Source organism: Lithobates pipiens, unplaced genomic scaffold (genome assembly GCF_037356315.1).
Source record: "Lithobates pipiens isolate NorthernLeopardFrog02 unplaced genomic scaffold, aLitPip1_a1.2 Scaffold_8, whole genome shotgun sequence".
In the NCBI taxonomy this organism is placed as follows: domain Eukaryota; kingdom Metazoa; phylum Chordata; class Amphibia; order Anura; family Ranidae; genus Lithobates; species Lithobates pipiens.
The window spans coordinates 479084109-479106448 of record NW_027507903.1 but is presented as its reverse complement, the minus strand read 5'-3'; the positions used below and the strand labels follow the sequence as shown (position 1 = coordinate 479106448).

The 22340-nt window shown below is 47.9% G+C and overlaps 1 protein-coding gene across 1 annotated transcript in view; it reads right to left on the bottom strand.

Annotated features, from left to right (window-relative positions):
* TBXAS1 (thromboxane A synthase 1) overlaps positions 1–11533 on the bottom strand; it is a 193117-nt gene extending 181584 nt beyond the window's left edge. The window contains exons 1-2 of the mRNA XM_077468779.1: positions 11385–11533; positions 5781–5819 (exon numbers count right to left, since the gene is read on the bottom strand). The gene's annotated coding sequence lies outside the window, so the exon portion shown is untranslated. The remainder of the gene's footprint in view (positions 1–5780; positions 5820–11384) is intronic.
* Between the last annotated feature and the right edge of the window lie 10807 nt (positions 11534–22340).

Sequence of the window (22340 nt, the reverse complement as noted above, 5' to 3'; positions counted from 1 at the left end):
AAGCAAGTGTGTAAGGTGTTCATTCCTTTTTCTTTTAATAAGGGCCCCATGCTTGATAAATATTCCCCGGATGACCGTTTTATGAGCCTCCCAGAGTATCCCAGGGTCGCAGCCCGGTATGTCATTGTCCCTGAAGTACAGGCTAAGTTCATTAGTAACATCTGCGAGAATTTCGGGTATTTGTAAAAGGCTCTCGTTGAGCCGCCAGAAAAGGGATCTAGGTGAGGGGCGGTCACTGAGGGAGTAAGTCATATAGATGGGGGCATGGTCTGACCAAGTAATCTGCCCTAGGGAGGTAGAGGACACTAGATGTGGCTGGTCATGCGGCACCAAGAAAAAGTCTATTCTGGAATAGATTTTGTGTGGGGTAGAGTAAAAGGTATAGTCTTTCTCACTGGGGTGTTGAAGCAACCACACATCCCATAGTTGGGCATCGTGTAAGGTTTGGGCAATCCGCTTCCGGCAAGCGGGCGATGTAGATGAGTGCCCTGATGACGTATCAGAGGAGGGAGACAGCGGGACATTAAAGTCGCCGCCTAGGATTAGTTGGCCCAACTTAATATCCATTAAGCGTGTTAAAGTGCGTCTGAGAAATCTGTCCTGGTGGTCATTAGGGGCATAAAGGGAGGCTAGTGTGAATTGCATATCTCCAATCAGGCCTTGCAGAAAGAGAAAACGTCCTTCAGGATCTGCTGTAACCGCCTGGCATTGCCAAGGCAGTTTGCTAGAGATCAGAATGGACACCCCCCTAGACTTAGAGGAAGGGTTAGTTGAATGGTATACCCTGGGAAAGTGTCTATTCCGGAGTAAGGGAAGCTTATCGTTCCGAAAGTGAGTTTCTTGGATGAAGACGATATCCGCATGAGCTTTTTTAAGGTCATGGAGCAACATCCGTCTTTTCTTGGGGGTATTTAGGCCCTTGGTATTCAGAGATACTATTTTGATGCATTCCACCGCCATGTCTAAGAAAGGGAGCGGGCAAGGATAGGAGGGGGTTGAAGAGTAGAGGGGGGGTGGGGGAGAGGGCTGGGAGGAGGTAGGAGGGGAAGAGTTGGGTGGTATATAGGTGGAGGGCCGAAACCACGTACCACCTCAGCACCCTGTGTGGGGAATGGAGTAGCAAACTAAATTGAAGACACAGTCTTCATACGTGTACAACCCTGAAATTCCGGGAGTACACAACAGCCTACGTGGGGTGAAGGTAGACAGAGGACCGGTATCGAGGTCCCGGTCTCCTTGCCCACCCCGGCATGGAATAGTATAACTGTCAGTATAAGTCGGTAAAACAAAAAGTCTAGTAACCTGTAAAACCGTGAACAATATAAATGCAAGGAGCAGATAACATGGAACAAACATTACAGCCCAATAGGGCAGAACATAGTGCGTCATATTCGTGGAAAGAATAGAGGTGCCCTATTACCCACAACACCAACGATATTGGCATCTCCCGTCAAAAAAAAAAAAAAAAAGGCAAGCACATCCCCCCCTCCCCCCACTACCGCATCAATGGGCCCCCAGGGAAGCAGTTCCAGGGGATGTCTCTGTTGGTTCAACATAACAGCGTATAAACCGCGACCACCCTCACCCACCCCCAGAAATCCCTACCCGGCGGGTCACCCCAATGACAGCGCCGATGGGTAGGGTAGAGTAGAACCCCCCAGTCATAAAAACGGGTAGTTGCTGGTACACCTGTGACAGTTCCAAGTTCGACAGTTGGGCCAGTGTCTCCTGCCGTTTGTGTGTGGCATATCCCGTGCAGTGAGTACTTAGCAGGGGAGAGTGGGACCCCCAGCAGCTCCCCCACTACCTCGACGCCCTCCTTTCACAACCCCTCCCCAAGGCATCTCTCCCCCCCACATAACACACAAGGCACTTTAAGGTCCAGGAAGGGGAACAACAAAGGGACCACACAAGAGGTATTTAGGGACAACATAATCAACTTGGCGGGGTACATCAAGAGCTCGGTCCCCCTATAACCCCCCCCCCCGAGCCAGACGCTCTCCGGCGCGGTGGCGGGGCCACCCCCAGCAAACAGCACCCGTTCACCAGGGGGTAACAGCAGGCTCAGTGCAGTAGTTTAGGAGTACCTACGGGGCGTGCCGAGGAGCCAGGTGGTCGTCTGTCGATGGGGAAGGTTGTCAGCAGGCAGTTCCAAAGCTGCGCGATCCTCCACAGTCGTCCGATCGTCGCAGGTGTCCAAGCCAAGGAGGGGTCACCCAGAGCAGCGGCACAGGATGAGGCACGGAGTAGCACCGCCGGGACTGAGGGGCCCTGGAAGGTGATCACCGCACCTAGATCCAGTAGGGGGTCGGGTCGGGTATAGCTGACGAGTCTGAAGGGGCGCTGTTCCGTGTTCCTGCCGAAGAGGTCCACTCGTAGAGGGCGATGGAGGCAGATTCCGATGCAGTGAGCCCCTAGGTACATTCGCTGGGAGGGACGGAGTGCAAAAGGATCGGGAGAAGCAAGCAGGCAGATCATATGGTGTCACGGGAATAACGGGCTATGCTGGGCTACACCTCCCGGTCTCCCTCTTGTGAGAGGGCTCGGGGACGTCTGCTCCCCCTCTGCATTCTCCGCGGCAGCGGGGCGGAGGACCCCGAGACAGTCAGTCGTCCTTGCGTCCGGGGCAGGTAGGCCAGCCAATTAGGGACATCTATGGGATCAGAGTCTAGAAAAGTAAATAGCTCTGGTAGGGCCTCCGGTGACCGCAGCATAAAGGATCGCTGATTTTTAATGAAAGTCACTGAGATAGGGAATCCCCAGCGGTAAGTGGCATTGCAGCGCCTGGCCAAGTCCAAGAGAGGTTTCAATAAAGCTCGCCGGTACAGGGTCGGTCTGGAGACATCAGGGAGGATCTTAATGCGGGCCCCGTCAAAGTCTATGTCGCCCGTCTCCCAGGATCTGCGTGCAATAATTTCCTTGTGTGTATAGTGGTGCAGGCGGCATAGCACATCTCTGGGTTGGGTCGGGTCTAACGATCTAGGGACCAAGGCCCTGTGGACCCTGTCCACCTCCACTCTGTCCGGTAGTTGGTCACCCGCTATTTGTCGGAAAATCGCTGTGACTGTGGCTAGGAGATCCCCCGGCCCAGTGGCCTCCGGAAGGCCGCGGAGCCACACATTATTCCTGTGGCTCCGGTCCTCCATTTCTTCCATACGCAGCTGAATCTCCACTGCCGCGAGGAAGTGGCCCCTCTGTTGTGATTCGAGTGATGCCACTCTTTGCTCCAGGGAGGTCGCTGATTGTTCTCCCGCTGTAATGCGGGTACCCAGGCACTGTACCTCCTGTTGGATGGCTGCGATCTCCTTCCTGTGTGCCGCTTCCACTCTCCCAATGATGGCCTCTATGTCTGCTTTAGTTGGGAGCGCCTGTAAAATGGCCTTTAGTTCCGGGTCCGTCCGGTAGACCGGTGGCAAGGCTAGGGAGTCACCCGGGTCTGTGGACGGTGCCGCCGGAGAGCCCGGGTACAGTATCGGGCTCCGCGATCCTTCCGACATGGAGGGTTCCTCCACCACCTCTGAGGTCGGAGAGTCCGGACCACGCGGTTCCGCCATCTTGGGCCCCGAGGCGCCCGTACTCGAGCGATGAAACAGTCTTTGTAGCTCGCCGGAGGCTTGGGAAGTGTTAGCTCGATTGCTCTTCTGTTTAGTGCGCTGGGTAGCCCGCTTCTTAGATGACATTATACAGGGCGCAATGATAGTAAAAAGCCGGGGTGGATACAAGGAGGCCGGGAGCTCAGTAGAAACACTTCTTCACCCGGCCATGTCCAGCGTTAGTGACACTTTTGACACTTTGTGGGAACCAGTGACACTAATACAGTGATCAGTGCTAAAAATATGTACTGTCACTGTACTAATGACACTGGCCGGGAAGGGGATAACATCTAGGGCAATCAATGGGTTAAATGTGCGCCTAACAAGTGTTTTCTCACTGTGGGAGAGGTGCTTATACTCAGGGAAGACATAGATCCATGTACTTGCTTTGCAGGAACACAGGATCAATGTCTTCCACACTGACGGAATGGTGAACTGCTTTGTTTACATAGGCAGACCACTAGGAGAGTCCACCGGATCCGCTGATTGGCTCTGACACCCAGAAATGCAGGATCACGTATATACGTGATCCTGCGCAACGCGACCACCCTGTAGCAATATATCTGCTATCAGGCGATCGGAAACTGGTTAAGATCATCAGCTTTATGATAAATCACAGGCAGCAGGCACTCTATCATGGCTCTGTCACAGTGTGTCACATACCATGGCTGCTGGGTGCTGATTTTGTTAACTTCTGACCAATAAGTGTCTGCTGCTTGTGAGTTCTGATACCATCCATTATGCCAGAGAGACAGACACAGTGCAATGTAGTCTATTCACAGACACCCCCAAAGCACACCTGTGTTGAAGCCTTGAAGGCACTGGCAGCCCCACGATTGGATCTTCTTCCCCTCTATTCCTGCTGCTGGACATCATCAGCTGAGCTCAGCTGCCTCTGTCTGCCCGGTGCCACCTCCGCCACCTGCCTCACAGCCTCTCAGGCCTCACTCTCCCGGCCCCAACTACTACTGGGTGGGGAGCGCAGGTAAATGACTCTGCCGGGGAGGCAAGGAGATAAGCAGGCAGGCAGCTGGCCGGGATTTGAGCCAAGACAGAAGAACATGTGAGCGGAGCTCAATGGGCATGTGCCGGAAACTGAAGAAATAGCCTATCTCTGACCAGCACATCATCATCAGAAAGGGACACAGATAATGGAAAAAATACACCCCCTAAGCTAGTAGGAGCGGGGGGGGAGTAATTCAGATTTTTTTTTTATTCTGCACTAACTGTCTTTGAAAATTGCCCGAGCTCCTGTTGAAGTCAAATCCGGGGACTGTTCCCCGAAACCGGGGACATCTGGTCACCCTACATTAGGAAGGATTACCCCCTTACAGATAGCTAAAAAGATCATCTGTGTCAGTGGGAACTTATCTGAGAAGCAGAAATTGCTCATTGCTCAAGGATACCCTTGCAACCTCTGGAGGAACCTTAGACTTCCATGGAACCCTGGTTGAGAAACCTTTGTCTACAGGGAAGCAGAAGGTCATGAGTGATACTGCTCTACTCTACGTGTGCTACTTTACCAAAAAGGGATGGGAAGTTCCTAGCTTGTAATGTGCTGTTGCTAAATTAACAAAGTGACCGTTAGTTCCATCAGGAGTGATCAGCAGGTGCTGTACATAGTGAACCAGGTTTGTGCAGGAGGAGGATCTTTGTAAATAGGGAGGAAGTGTCCCTGAAGTTTGATTGCTGTCACACTGGGCAGCCCATAATCCCTTACCCCATTCAAGCTATCATCCCCTAATAAAACAACAAAACCAAGCCAAAGATTGATTTCTGTGTCTGGATGAAAGAAGGAAAGCCATGTGACTGGCTGTGCAGCAGTGGGGAACCCTGAATTCAGCAACTCCTATAGGGGTAGTGTTACAAATAGATACAAATAATTCAAATAATAAGGTAAATGTGAAATATTGCATATTACAACTCAACTCCAAATGAATATAAATGACAAAATAATTAATAATCTCTAATCATTGGTAAATCATTCAATTAAAAAAAATATATATATAAGCAGTTTAAGTACCTGAATTTCACGTGTCCGCCTCTTACTGTCCTCTGTACAGCAGAGCTCAAATTGAGGAACAAAGAAGCAGCACAAAGAGCCGATCTGTTGTACTGCAATGCTCAGGTGCTAATAAGGAACATGCTAAGAGAACAAATTGATGCAGAGTTTATCAGTCTACATACCTGAATTTGACCCAGTATCAGCCTCTTCTTTTTTCCAGGCTAGAAGAGGGAGAAGCAGCATAAGGATTCAATTAAAAGCGATACAGTGCAATGAGCATGCTGATAGCAGGAGAAAGCAGAGTGAGAGAGTGATGAGTGCATTAGTCCGCTGCTTCTGCTGTCACTGTCCAGTCACAAGCTGGGGGTGAGCAAGACCTGTAAATAATATTTAACTACAGCAGAGAAAAATCAGGTCTCCTGCCCCCAGATAAGGATGTGCTGTGTGGTAAAGCTGCAAATCTCAGTAATAGATAGACAAAAATACAAATCGTACCTAGCATATCTGGCATCCAGGGCAGATTGTTTTTTTTTTCCCACTCCCCCTCCCCTAAAATGTATTTGAAGCAATAACGTGATGCACACAGCATGCCATGCTGAATCATGGATGTGGACAAACTGTGCCAACAGTGGGAGGGACTTAAGGGGGTATGGATAAATAAAACCTGAATCTGTTTACTGTATTCACAGCACACATATGCCACAGCCCTTGTACTGACAAAATATGCTTTAATTACTGTGCCACAAGCAAGCGTTTAAGGGCTCATTCTGCCAGGGGGCTGTAAAAGCAGGAAGTTGAGCCAGGGTTCTACCCATTTCCCCCAACCGCCCAACGAAACAAGAGTAGCCGCTGAAGGCTGTATACATGCCGTGGCAAAGATCAAATGCCATGTCTCATTTGGCAGGCAATACTGCCACTGCACGCCACCCATTTGAGTGAATGAGGCCATGCTGCAGCCGCCCTGCAACAGTGTGCAATGCATGCAATTGCAGAGTAGTGGGTCAGCATCAGGGTTACACAGACAGTTTAAAGGCAACATATTGCTTCTCTACTGCCTGTCAGACGCCTCTTAAAAATGGAATCCACCTCAGATCGCAATTAACAGGGGCGGCAAGAGCTGCAACACATAGGTACAAGCCATTTTCAAACATGTACAAATCTCAGCACATACAAAATGAAACTATTATTTTATGTGTACTTTTCTATACACAGCCTTTAGGAGTATATAATGTGCTTAGAGTGCAGTGGTCAGGCGAATGTCATATAAAGCCCAGCATAGGAAGTGCAGTAGTTAGTATCAAATGTACAATTTAGTGTGTATTGTGCAGGGCTCAGGCATAATACACAGAGTAAAGGGGCCGGGGGTACATAATGCAGCACTCCTTAGCCCTTGTACACACGGTCGGACATTCTGATGGAAAATGTCCGATCGGACTGCGTTGTTGGATAATCCGACTGTGTGTGGGCTCCATCGGACTGTTTCCGTCGGAATATCCAATGGACAAAGTTTTAGAGCTGGGCTATAAAACTTTCCGACAACATGATCCGATCAGACTTTGTCCGATTGTGTGTAGAGAATTCCGATCGGACAAAGTGCCACGCATGCTCAGATCAAATTCCTAGACCAAAGCTATTGGCTACTAGCCTGAACGTAGTCCTGTCCTAACGAAAAATAACGTCATCACGTTACGTACGATCGGATTTTCTGACAACTTTGTCTGACCGTATGTATGCAACACAAGTTTCGGACAAAATCCATCGGACAAAATCCGACGGATTTTGTTGTCGGGAATGTCCGACCGTGTGTACAAGGGCTTTGTGCGTAATGTGAGAGTGCAGAGGTCAGGAGTGTGTAACTTAGAGAGCGCAGGACTCAGGATTGAGAAAAAAATTGATTGCATGGGTCAGGAGTGTGTATCGCAAAGACTGCCGGGGCCAGGAGTGCATATTGTACAGAGAGCAAGGGTCAGTAGTATGCAGGGGTCAGGAGTGAGTAACACACAAGCCACTGTACAAAATCTAACAAAAAAATTACCCCTTCCTCAAAGACAAAAAATCCCCCCCAAGCCCACATCCTTCACAGCACAGATCTCCATGAACAGCCCCAATCCCCAGTACAGATTTCCTCTCTACGGCCCTAAATCCCCCTTCCCAGCCCACTTCCTCAGTACAGAACCCCTCCTTGTACAGGCATCGCCTCCTAGGTGAGCAACGACCGTGGTCTATGACAGCCTTGTGTGGATCATGGTCACCACTCACCTCCTGCTGTGTGGCCCAATCATCAACAGGTCACAGACTGGTACCAGTCCATGGCCCGGGGGTTGGGGACCCCTGATTTAATATATAAAGGATATTAAAAACTGTTGAAAAACAAAAATTACAATAATTTGTATCCCAAACCATTGTAATATTCCTTTCATGTTTAATCTCTTTTATTAAGTATTTACAGATAATATAGGTGTGCAATACAAATCATAACTGAACAAATGTATCCGGAATAGTACATCCACATAATGATGAGCAACAAGCAATGTAGAACAGAATAAAAAAACTGAAAAAAAGTTCAGTTTTAAACAGTGGTTACAAAAAAGCAATACCAAGAATAGTGTTTAAGCGTACAGGTTATCAGAAGCCACTGGACTACATTGAAAAAATGGCAATTGTAAGAAAAAAATAAAAAACGGGGGTATGCATCAAGAGGCATACCAAACAATAATATCCATATTAGCTAAGGACATGATACCTGGGTTAGCAGGCCACATAATGATGCCAGTTTTCGATTAACATGTACATAAAAAAATTATATTAATTGTAATACAAAGAAAAAGAGGAGAAAAAGAAGAGAGAGGAGGGGAAGGGAGGAGAGGTAAGGGGGGAATGCCATGGGACCATCACAGAGAAGATTGAAACCTCAAACGTTAGTGGAGATAAAGGAGTCAAAGTCAGAAGAAAATATGAAATGAGACCATACTGTCCACATATGTTTGTGTGATTCAGATTTATCCTCATCTCATGCGATCATACGTTCCACAAGCTCGATCTTGTCCTACTCACAAGCCCATTCAGCCATCGATAGAGCCTCTGCTTGGTGCCCACGCCTGCATATCACAGAACGAGATGCTGTGATAAAATGTCTTACTACGTTTCTTTAAACATGTCTATAAGAGCCTGGTAACATGGATAGCACTGTAATCTGAGCTTCATTTGGGATTTTATCTCCCACCGATTTACCAAACAAGTGTAATATTTTATCCCAAAATGGGAGACTTTTCGGGCAGGTGCCCCAGATATGGGTCTTGGTGCCAAGATCCTGCAAACATCACCACCAAGTATCAGGGATAGATGGATTAATGTTGTGTAGAAGTGTAGGATCAGTGATACCATCTAGATAAGATCCGATAATTACGTTCATTTGTATGAAAGCCAGTATTTTGTCCCAATCCATATCATCCAACCATATTTGCAATTCCTGCTCCCATTTCAAAAGAATTGGCAGTGGTAATTCCTTTCATGAAGGTAATGACCCCCAGTGTTAAATAACAGGCACCACTGCTGTTTTTTTTTATCCCAGTAACCATTAGCAGTCATAGGTGTGTGCAACCTATTGCTTTAGGGTGTGCACCCCAAAGCTCAAACACACTGTACCGATCACTCACTGTGTTCATTCAGACAGGGAAGGGGTCAGTAAATTACATATTTACAGGCCCCTTCTACCACTCACTCTAAAGTATCCCCCAGTGTGTACCTGCAGCAGCAACTAGTGGAAGAGAAGGTGATGGAAGCCGGAAGCGCTACAGGGGGGAGCTAGGGCAATAGGGGGAATTTGCACTGCACGGAGTGATTAGAGTGTGCCCTGGCACACCCTGTGTGCAAACCTATGTTAGCAGTGTAGCCTTGCAGAGGTACTATAGTGTAATAGAGTGTGACTCTGGTGGGACATTAGAATGTAAGCTCTTCTGGTGCAGAGAATGATGTAACTGGCTCAGTGTTCTCTGTACAGCACTTCTGTATATGTCAGAGCTATATAAATGCATAATAATAATAGTGTGTGACTGTGATGTTTTCTTGGTAGAGTGTAAGCTCCTCCGGTGCAGAGTCTAATGTGAATAGCTCAGTGTTCTCTGTACAGCACTGCGGAACATGTCAGAGCTATATAAATAATTACACTTTAAATATAAATATGTTTCTTTTTTTAGATCTCTTTGTGCGTCTCTCGGAGAAGATATCCAATCACAATCGGTGCCCATGGGGTATTTATATACATTATTACATGTGACGCTGCTGAGTAACTAAATGATAACTTAACCCTTGCAGTGCTTGACGATGGTGTCACATGTGCTGGCCTGGTGCTGCTGGGGGGGAGGGGCTGGTCCTGGGCTGGGAGACCCTGTAATCTGAGCTTGCTGGACTCTGCACACCACTGACGTCAGCGCCTGGTGCTTTAAATGCTGCAGACCTGAGCAATCGAGACATGAGCATGTTGCAAGCCCTAATATGTAGCAGAGGAGGGTGCAATCTAATGAGCAGCAACATGGACAATATTATACCTGCGTTCTGTGTTCGGACCGACAGCTGCTGCCGCAGAGCCCCCCTCCCTAATTGGGCTTAACAGCTCCACGTGAACGGCAAATGCTTTAGAAACAATTACAGGCATTTTTATAAAACAGTGCATGTGACATTCTCCAAATATTAACTGCAGGAGAATCTTCCAGGTAACCGTTTTTTAATTCCCAGGAAATGATTAACCACCTGTGAATGTTTGGTGAATGTCACATTGCATGCCTTATAAATATAACCCATGACAGCATCATTAAATTGCATTAAAGGAACACTAAAGGTTCAGTTTTTATTTTTTTTAAATAATAAACATGTCATACTTACCTCCACTGTGCAGTTCGTTTTGCACAGAGTGGCCCCGAACATCCTCTTCTGGGGTCCCACAGCGGCTGTCTCGGCTCCTCCCCACAAGAGCTAATCCCCCCTGGGAAGCTCTCTACCAAGGGGGTTACCTTGTGGGCGCGCTCCCGTGTTATACACTCGGCGTGGTCGCATCACTGGATTTGATTGACAACAGCGGGAGCCAATGGCTGCGCTGCTATCAATCTATCCAATGTGGAGCCAATCAGCCATAGAGAGAACAACGCGGGATCACGCCCACAGAGATTCGGGGCTCACGTAAGTAAAACGGGGGCTCGAGGGGGGGGGGGGCGGAGAGTGCCTAGGATGCATTAAGGTGAAAAAAACACGAAGCCCTAGAACCCCTTTAATATAGTTTATTTTATACATTTCTAACATATTCCACAGTGCAATACAGATTATATTAAAGGGGTTGTAAACCCTCGTGATTTTTCACCTAAATGCATCCTATGCCGGGAGTTGGCAGGTGAGAGAGAGCCTGTGAGCGGGCAGGTCGGCGGATGAGTGAGCAGGGGTCGCCAGGTGAATGTGCAGGACAGACATCAAGTGAGGGGGCGGGCCAGTCCGCAGGTGAGCAGAGAGACGGGCTAGTCAGTGAGCCGGCGGGCGGAGAGCAGAGAGATGACATCATCTCTCACCGCCTGCTCTGTATCACTGCAGTTCCACCCTCCCGCCCTCACTGTACAGCTGTGGGCAGCAGAGAGATTACATCATCTCTCTGCTGCCTGCCTTCACTCTGACAATCTGCACCTTAGCAGGCCAATGACAATAAGCAATGTGTGGCAGATGATATGACAATCAGCAACGCGTGGCAGGCGACGTGGCAAGTGCAAACTGCAACATGTGGCTCCTGACTGTGTGTCACTTACCAGCCCTCTTGGCTGTTCCTCCTGGAGACTTGCCTGGCAGTGTTTTCCAGCTGTCCTCCTTGCTCCCGTGCCTCCTGGCTAGGACACCCGAGCACAGGCCCAAGGTCACCCCACCCCCCAGACAGGGGAGCTCCCACAAAGTCCACAACAGCCTAACACTCAATCTCCAGCTTCCATCCACTCTCCTCCTCAGCTGGGCTGACCCAGAGTATTTGAACAAGCCTGCCCCCTGCCAACCCAAATTGGGGATTGGTAAGGGATCTCAGAATACTCCAGGCAGCTCCACCTTACTTCCCCTCCCATCTTTCTATAAGGTTACAGTACATTCTAGAAATAGGGGGGAGGTCTCAGTGATGCTGTCTGTGAGTCATCCAGCTCTCCCTGGATCTCTGCCCAATCCAGGAAAAACAGACTTGGCTGCCAACCAAGCCTGTACAATTTTACCTACACTTAAACAAAAATCTCACCTCTAGCAACACTAGGGGGTACTATATATATGTAGCGCCCCCCCTAGGTCTACTGGGAGCAAGGGGGTACCTCCAGAAGCAGAGGGCAAGCTTACATTCACCCCAGAGTCCATGGCTACAATGGTAAGTTAGAACAAAATCTGAACTTGAAAGAAGTAGTAGGAGAGAGGCTAAGGGGAGGTTTCAGATACCATTTGCAGATCATTTACGGACTCCTTGAATCCAAAGTTAAAACAGCTTTCTCTTTTTAGCAGATCTTGAATACCTGGATAGGCCTCTCGCACAGACCTAGCAGCCGGTAGAATTTCTGGACAAGCCTCTCTCACAGATTTAGCAACCAGTAGCACTCTTGGATAAGTCTCTCTCACAGACTTAGCAGCCAGGAGCTAGTTGCCACGTTTAGATTGTAGAATAGGGTTCAGCTTCACAGTGTCAGAACCTTTAAGCCATCCAGTAACACTGCAAGAGTAGTTTAGATATAGGTATGTCTTCCAAACGAGTCACCAGGCCCACCTGAGAGACTAGCCTTCATCCTGGCTCTCTCCAGCAAGGGTCCTCCCCTGGATCTCCTAAGCTTGGCTCGGCTTCTTCCACACAGGCAAGACAGCCTAAGGACCACTACAGGATTAGTAGGCCCCAGACAGGCTTCTCAGCCTACTTGCAGAACTTGTAGCAACACACCCTCAGGCCAGGAGGTAATGAGTGATACAAGAGCACATGGCTCTGCCCAATAAATACCCCCTTCCCAGAATGCACATCGACCAGGAACCTCCTACTGGGCTGTTCTGGAGAAAGAATATTCATTAAATCATTACATATCTCAACCTAGTTGTAATTCTCATATTGCCCTGTGGTACCAGTTAGTGATGGACGAACTTCCGACGGGACGTTTCGCGAAAGCGAAATGCGAACGGACCCAAACGTTCGCGAAACCGAACGTTCGCCGCGGGCCCCATTGACTTCAATGGGAGGCGAACTTTGCAAACCTTCATGTCGAATTTGCGGCCACGTGGTAATTATTAGGGGGTAAAACGTAGTCCCACCATCTGGACAATGACATAATACATGTATGAGGTGAATTTGGGATCGATAACTACAAGCATTTTTATTTTATTTGGGAAATTGTTCTAACAATTCAGGACTATGGAGCTAATGAAGGCAATGGAGGAGAGGGAAGGTCAGGGACCAGGGTAGGCAAAGAAGAGGGTGCAGGAGATGATCACCAGCAGCGTGACATACCGGAATGACACATGCACCGTGATAGAGGCATCTGACAGCAGCACCGTAATACAGAGCACTGACAGCAGCACCGTGACATACAGCGCTGACAGCAGCACCGTGACATACAGCGCTGACAGCAGCACCGTGACATACAGCGCTGACAGCAGCACCGTGACATACAGCGCTGACAGCAGCACCGTGACATACAGCGCTGACAGCAGCACCGTGACATACAGCGCTGACAGCAGCACCGTGACATACAGCGCTGACAGCAGCACCGTGACATACAGCACTGACAGCAGCACCGTAAGCAGCCCCAGGAGGAAGTCAGCACAGCACAGGGATGGTGTGATCCCCTCATAATAAGAACCCCCAGGAGGAAGTCAGCACAGCACAGGGATAGTGTGATCCCTTCATAATAAGAACCCCCAGGAGGAAGTCAGCACAGCACAGGGATATCATAAGCAGCCCCAGTAGAAATATGACACCGCTCAACCTCTTCAAAGAGGAGGGTAGGGGCATATAGTACGGTGTGCTTTTTTGGGTCAAGGAAGTGAGCAGACTGTACGTCAGTCCCTATACCGCTGAAGGACTGCTGCAGTATAGGGCAGCGGTCAGCAGTGGTGCACGTCAACCCTATCTATTGTGGACCTATAGCGGTCCTTACAGAACAGCAGACTGTACCGCACTCAAGCCTATGTACCGTAGCACCCTATACCAAGTTACCAGTCCTTATAAGAACTTTTGTGGACCAAGCAGGTTGTGTATTAGTGTTTAGCAGACTGTACGTCAGTCCCTATACCGCTGAAGGACTGCTGCAGTATAGGGCAGCGGTCAGCAGTGGTGCACGTCAACCCTATCTATTGTGGACCGATAGCGGTCCTTACAGAACAGCAGACTGTACCGCACTCAAGCCTATGTACCGTAGCACCCTATACCAAGTTACCAGTCCTTATAAGAACTTTTGTGGACCAAGCAGGTTGTGTATTAGTGTTTAGCAGACTGTACGTCAGTCCCTATACCGCTGAAGGACTGCTGCAGTATAGGGCAGCGGTCAGCAGTGGTGCACGTCAACCCTATCTATTGTGGACCGATAGCGGTCCTTACAGAACAGCAGACTGTACCGCACTCAAGCCTATGTACCGTAGCACCCTATACCAAGTTACCAGTCCTTATAAGAACTTTTGTGGACCAAGCAGGTTGTGTATTAGTGTTTAGCAGACTGTACGTCAGTCCCTATACCGCTGAAGGACTGCTGCAGTATAGGGCAGCGGTCAGCAGTGGTGCACGTCAACCCTATCTATTGTGGACCGATAGCGGTCCTTACAGAACAGCAGACTGTACCGCACTCAAGCCTATGTACCGTAGCACCCTATACCAAGTTACCAGTCCTTATAAGAACTTTTGTGGACCAAGCAGGTTGTGTATTAGTGTTTAGCAGACTGTACGTCAGTCCCTATACCGCTGAAGGACTGCTGCAGTATAGGGCAGCGGTCAGCAGTGGTGCACGTCAACCCTATCTATTGTGGACCGATAGCGGTCCTTACAGAACAGCAGACTGTACCGCACTCAAGCCTATGTACCGTAGCACCCTATACCAAGTTACCAGTCCTTATAAGAACTTTTGTGGACCAAGCAGGTTGTGTATTAGTGTTTAGCAGACTGTACGTCAGTCCCTATACCGCTGAAGGACTGCTGCAGTATAGGGCAGCGGTCAGCAGTGGTGCACGTCAACCCTATCTATTGTGGACCGATAGCGGTCCTTACAGAACAGCAGACTGTACCGCACTCAAGCCTATGTACCGTAGCACCCTATACCAAGTTACCAGTCCTTATAAGAACTTTTGTGGACCAAGCAGGTTGTGTATTAGTGTTTAGCAGACTGTACGTCAGTCCCTATACCGCTGAAGGACTGCTGCAGTATAGGGCAGCGGTCAGCAGTGGTGCACGTCAACCCTATCTATTGTGGACCGATAGCGGTCCTTACAGAACAGCAGACTGTACCGCACTCAAGCCTATGTACCGTAGCACCCTATACCAAGTTACCAGTCCTTATAAGAACTTTTGTGGACCAAGCAGGTTGTGTATTAGTGTTTAGCAGACTGTACGTCAGTCCCTATACCGCTGAAGGACTGCTGCAGTATAGGGCAGCGGTCAGCAGTGGTGCACGTCAACCCTATCTATTGTGGACCGATAGCGGTCCTTACAGAACAGCAGACTGTACCGCACTCAAGCCTATGTACCGTAGCACCCTATACCAAGTTACCAGTCCTTATAAGAACTTTTGTGGAACAAGCAGGTTGTGTGTTAGTGATTAGCAGACTGTACGTCAGTCCCTATACCGCTGAAGGACTGCTGCAGTATAGGGCAGCGGTCAGCAGTGGTGCACGTCAACCCTATCTATTGTGGACCGATAGCGGTCCTTACAGAACAGCAGACTGTACCGCACTCAAGCCTATGTACCGTAGCACCCTATACCAAGTTACCAGTCCTTATAAGAACTTTTGTGGACCAAGCAGGTTGTGTATTAGTGTTTAGCAGACTGTACGTCAGTCCCTATACCGCTGAAGGACTGCTGCAGTATAGGGCAGCGGTCAGCAGTGGTGCACGTCAACCCTATCTATTGTGGACCGATAGCGGTCCTTACAGAACAGCAGACTGTACCGCACTCAAGCCTATGTACCGTAGCACCCTATACCAAGTTACCAGTCCTTATAAGAACTTTTGTGGAACAAGCAGGTTGTGTGTTAGTGATTAGCAGACTGTACGTCAGTCCCTATACCGCTGAAGGACTGCTGCAGTATAGGGCAGCGGTCAGCAGTGGTGCACGTCAACCCTATCTATTGTGGACCGATAGCGGTCCTTACAGAACAGCAGACTGTACCGCACTCAAGCCTATGTACCGTAGCACCCTATACCAAGTTACCAGTCCTTATAAGAACTTTTGTGGAACAAGTGAGTTGTGAATGTTTAGCAGACTGCAGCAGAAGGGCAGCAGTCAAGTATAATATCCTTTCTATATTTGGAAGAAAGAATATTATACATGTACAAGCCTATTACTGTACCACTGATACCAGTCCTGAAAAGAACCTTTGTGGAACTAATAATAACAGCAAGTCTTTAAAATTACCCTCACTGCCTGACAACACTGCTTCCTTCCTGTCCCTATACAAATTGGCAAAAAAAGAGAACGATTAGTGGTTACTGGAACAGCTCTTTTGTGGACCTTGATAGTAACAGCTAATGATGATGATGATGATGATGATGATGAAAGACTAATCTGGCTGTCCCTGTAGCATACACCGTCCTTTCCCTTTCTCTAAACTAACAAAAGACACTCAGGCTGCTGCAAGAATCAGCAGCACAGCAAACCTATCAACACCTAACACCTATACCAGTCCTGAAAAGAACTTTTGTGTACCAAATAGCTAGTGGTTTATCTCTCCCTACTCCACACAGGAACCTGTCCCTATCGTAACAGAAGAAAGAATGTAAAATGGCCACCGGATCGGGTGTATTTATAGGTTAGGGGGAATGTCCAAGTGTCCATGTGCTGTCATGTCTCAATTGGCTGTCCTGTATCACATGATAAACGTGTCACCAAAGGTTAAAGTTCTTGTATACATTAAACACGTAAGTCCGCCGCGGCGAACGACGGAAAAAGGCGTTCGAACGTGCGGACCGCGAATGTCGGAAATTCGCCGCGAAACGACCGCCGGGCGAAACGTTCGTCCATCACTAGTACCAGTGACACCTACTAGTAATAGTGAGAAATGCACAACTCAGTTAAGTTTAGAACAGAACCAAATAAACTGTAAAATCAAATCTGAGCTGTTTACAGCTAAAAATGTAATTTACACTATAGCCCCATTTTTAGGAACAGGGGGTTACATATTTTTGTAAATATTTTATTATATCTTAACATGTGACAACACTGAAGAAATGACACTTTGCTACAATGTAAAGTAGTGAGTGTACAGCTTGTATAACAGTGTCAATTTGCTGTCCTCTCAAACTAACTCAACACACAGCCATTAATGTCTACACCACTGGCAACAAAAGTGAGTACACTCCGAAGTGAAAATGTCCAAATTGGGCCCAAAGTGTCAATGTTTTGTGTGGCCACCATTATTTTCCTGCACTGCCTTTACCCTCTTGGGCATGGAGTTCACCAGAGCTTCACAGGTTGCTGCTGGAGTCCTCTTCCACTCCTCCATGATGACGTCACGGAGCTGGTGGATGTTAGAGACCTTGTGCTCCTCCACCTTACATTTGAGGATCCCCCACAGATGCTCAATAGGGTCTGGAGACATGCTTGGCCAGTCCATCACCTTTAGATCATTTTCACATAGCAGTTTAAAAATAAATAGCCCAATATGAGGTAAAATACCAAAACCAGCTTTTGAAGCAATATTCAGCTTTAATGCATACATTTCCCCTGTAGTTGTCAGTGAAAACGTTTGCATTCTCGTAAGAGCAGTAACCTGAGAACTCCTGCCCATAGCCGAGTAGCTGGTGCAGGTGCGAATGCGCAAAGGCGCATTGTTTCAGTGCCATTTGGTCTTATCTGCTCCTAAGCATCTGTTCCTGTGTTTTTTTATCCTCTGTTGCTGACCTCTGCTGTACCTGACTGTGCCTGAATGCTGCCCATACTGACCCCTGGCTTGCCTCTGGACTACTCCTCTGCCTACTCCCCTGGATGGTCTACCTTGCTGTTAACGATCCTGGCCTGCTTCCTGATGACTCTGCTACTTGCTGGCTGTGTCTCTATCTGCTTGAACATTGCCAAACTTGACTGTCTGGCCTTGTCTTGGCCTTCATACCCGCATCAGCACCAGTTGACCCATGCCTGCCTCCAGCCTGGTCCTTCCTCCTGTGTGCATCCCACCTGTCTTCTCTGCACATCCCAACACACATCTGAATCTGCTGGCAGAAGTCATTACAGCCACTCTGTGCTCCGGCATTCCCTGTTGCCTTACCAGGGCTCATGAGCCAGAGCAGTAAGAGAAACCTATCTCTACGCTTCAGGCTCCATCATCAGGTACGTTACAGTACCAAACAGCTATGCAAAGGAGTTCTCAGGTTACTGTGCATACGAGAATGCAAACTTCTTCCCTAAAATTAGTACTTTTTTTTTTTTGGAAGCTAAAGGGCCTCAGTTTAATATCCAGAATTGCTCAACACACTTCCTTTGAGCCTAGGCCATCATGGATCGGCCCTCAGCCTGTGAATGGACAGTGAAAGAAGAAGCAGCACAGTGATGAGCTCATCTCTCTGTCACTTTGTTCTCTCCTCTTCAGCATGCTCCTAGTCAGCACATAAAGTGATTGAGGGCCAATTCACACTATATGCGGTGACAGATATTTTACCGCCTGTCACTGCAGGGACATACGGGAAACAATTGTTTCCAATGTGCCCCATTCACACTGCAACGCAGCCTAGGCATGCTGCATTTTATTGCAGTGCACCGTTCCGAACTGAATCGCACTGCAATGTCAGGCAGCGTAGTGCATCGCACTGCTTGACATTGCAATGAATGAAGTGTACGTTTTCTACACATCAAATAAAGCTGGTACAAAACAAAACAAAAAACATAAATAGGATGGTGTGGTGGGCTGAATTGTGCACCACACTGCCCCCTAGGCAGCTAGCAATGCAGAGCGGCCAGATTGCTGCGGCTGCTGTGAGTTTCAGTGTGAATTCACCCTAACTCCTTGTGCTGCTTCTTCCTCTCACACTCCAGCTTTGCAGCACAGGGACTGCAAGAGGCTGATACAACACACAATTCAGGTACCTACACTGCTTGAATAAAAAATATATATATTTATTGAGATTAATTAATTTGTGTCTTTTATATACGAATCAGCCATAACATTATGATAGCTGACTGGTAAAGTGAATAACATTGATTATTGCGTTACAATGGAACCTGAAAGTGAGTGGGATATATAAGGCAGGAAGTGAAAACTCCAAAATTGCAGCTAATGTGGGATATCCCCAGTCTGCAGTGGTCAGGACCTTCCAAAAGCCATCCAAAGAAGGAAAACTGCCAAACTGCTGACAGGGTCATGGGCGGCTAATGCCACGTACACATGATCGAATTGTCCGGCAGACTTAGTCTGGCAAACAATCCGCCGGACTTTCTAACGAACGGACTTGGCCACACACGGACACTTCGAAAGTCTGGCAATTTCTAACGCGATGACATACAGCACGTACGACAGGACTAGAAAAAGGAAGTTCAATAGCCAGTAGCCAATAGCTTCCTTCTCGTACTTGCTTCAGAGCATGCGTCATTCTTAGTCCGCCGGACTAGCACACTGACGAAACGGATTGTCCGCTGAAAGCCAAGTTCGGCAATTTGGAGTCAAAACTACTTTCTAAGTCCGCCGGACTTTACGATGAAAAAGTCCGCTGGAGCATACACACGATCGAATTGTCTGGCGTAATGCGGTCCGGCGGACTAAGTCCGCCGGACAATTCGATCGTGTGTATGCGGCATAAGGCTCACTGATGCACATAGGGAGTGAAGGCTGGTCTATGTAGTCCAAACCAATAGAGGAGCTACTGTAGTTCAAATTGCTGAAAACGATTAATGCTGGTTCTGATGAATACCTTTAACCTCCCTGGAGGTATGATTATGTCAGATTTTTGAATTTCAAAGCGGTACATTGTTTTGCATAGAAATTTGGCATTTTATATTGTAGGCCTGTAATTCTTAAGCCGCGTACACACGGGCGGACTGTCTGGCCAACTAAGTCCGTCAGACAATCCGACGGACAGTCCGTCCTACTTTTGAATGAACGGACTTGACCACACACGATGAACAAACAGTCGGTTGAAAGCTTGCGCGATGACGTGTACAGCACGTACGACGGGACTAGAAATAGGACGTCCAATACACAGCAATGCAACCTTCCGCCGTGTAAATCCTTTCCGAGCAGGCGCCATACTTAGTCTGTCCAACTAGCCTACTCACGAGCGGACTGTCCGCTGAAACCAAAGTTGGACGGACAATATTACGGAAATTCCGAAATACTTAGGCCGCGTACACACGGGTGGATTGTCTGCCCAACTTAGTCCGCTGAACCGTGTTTCAGCGGACAATCCGCTCGTGTGTGGGCTTCAGCGGACTTTTTCAGCGGACAGTCTGACGGACTTTGTCTTTCGGAATTTCCGTAATTTTGTCCGTCCAAACTTGGTTTTGTCCGTCCAAACTTGGTTTCAGCGGACAGTCCGCTCGTGTGTAGGCAAGTTGGACGGACTAAGTATGGCGCATGCTCAGAAAGGATTTACACGGCCGAAGGTTGCATTGCAGTGTATATTGGACGTCGTTTTTCTAGTCCCGCCGTACGTGCTGTACACGTCATCGTGCAAGTTTTCAGCGGACTGTCTGTTCATCGTGTGTGGTCAAGTCCGTTCATTCAAAAGTTGAACGGACTGTCTGTCGGATTGTCTGACGAACTTAGTTGGGCAGACAATCCGCCCGTGTGTACGCGGCCTTAGTCCGCCAGACTGCACGCTGAAAAAGTCCGCTGAAGCCCACACACGAGCGGACTGTCCGCTGAAATGTGTTTCGGCGGACTAAGTTGGACAGACAGTCCGCCCGTGTGTACGCGGCTTTAGGAATAACTCACCTAAATCTGTCAAAATGAGTCTAGTAGACATCTCAGGTAGGATAAAGTTTGAAACATGAAATCATAAATTATAATATGATAAATAGCTATAAATAATTGTTAAAAATATTAATAATAAAATGTATTCAATAATGTAATCAAATCAAAAACACAGAAATTTACTCAGAATTGCCTCTGTAGTCACTTTCAGTGTCTGATGACAAATTTCCCCACAAATCACTATTGCTCAATTCTGCAAGTGATCCTTTTTGACTATTGCTGTTTTCCAGCTGGTCAAAAAACACTTTTGACATAATGAGGTGCTTGTTGGATGCCATGGACAAACTCAAGTTTCCAGGCAAAAAGAAGAGTATATATAATATAAAACTGCATGCAGGGCACTGGACAAAGCACTAGGGACAAAAGGGATGTGAAATGATTTGATATAGTATTGTAATCTTACAGATTACAGTGTACAGTATGTGTTATGTATTTTTCACTAATTTGAATTTGCTGCCGGCCTCCGCCCCGGGGGGCATGACGCTCGCAGGGAACGGAGCCCGGCATACAGTACATCGGGCAGAGGACACAGCAGGGGGGACATCGCAGGATCCTGGGGACAAGGTATGCAGATATGCGATGCAATCCCGAGTGTGGCTTGGAGTTACCGCTTTTGGTTATGAAAATTCACCCGAGCCACACTCAGGATTACTGCCAGAGAGGTTAAAAAAAGAAAAATGTTGGTTTGATAGAAAGGTGTCAGAACACACATTCCCTCCCCAATTTGTTGTGTCTGGTGCTGCGCAGCCGCAGATTGGTCAGGGTGCCCATGCTAATCTGTGTCCAAAGAAAAAAGTGGCTACAATGGGCACATGGGCATCAGAACTGGACCACGGAGCAACGGAAGAAGGTGGCCTGGTCTGATGAATTTCAAGAATGGTTTGAAGAACACAACAATGAGTTTGAGGTATTGATTTGGCCTCCAAATTCTCTAGATCTCAATCCCATTCAAGCACCTGTGGGATGTGCTGGAAAAACAAGTCCGATCCATGGAGGCCCCATCCCACAACTTTACAAAACCCAGGGGCTTGTATTCACTATATCTGGTCTCCCACACTACGCAGAACATGGAAATGCAATAGTTTTCGTAAATATAAACTGCTAAATACCTTTTCTCATCAGCAGTTATAACAGTCCTGTGACTTCTATCAGTATCTGCTAAAAGCTTGTAGGAGAAATTTTCATTCTCCCATGACTGTCCTATGGGCTGCAGGACCCCTGACCCTCTGTCTGGACAGTGCTGATTGGCCCTGTGCTGATCACATGCACACTCCCAATAAAAAAACAAAACAACTTTCTAGAAATACACACCAAACTGAGCAAGTGCAGCTTGTCCCCAAGGCTCTGTTCTATCAGCAGACAAATTGGGGACAGTGGAAGAAGGGGAAGTTAAAGAGGAAGTAAACCCTGATGAGTTTTACTTCCTCTCTTTTTCCTGCAAAGTAAAAGAATAATGGGCTTGTATGCATGTTTCAGGTGCTAATTCAGCGGACAATTCGGATTGAAATCAGACCTGAAACAGTGAATGGAGACGCACCAGACTCCTACTGTGCGCCACTCCATTCTCAAGTGTGAACCCAGCCTAAAGGATC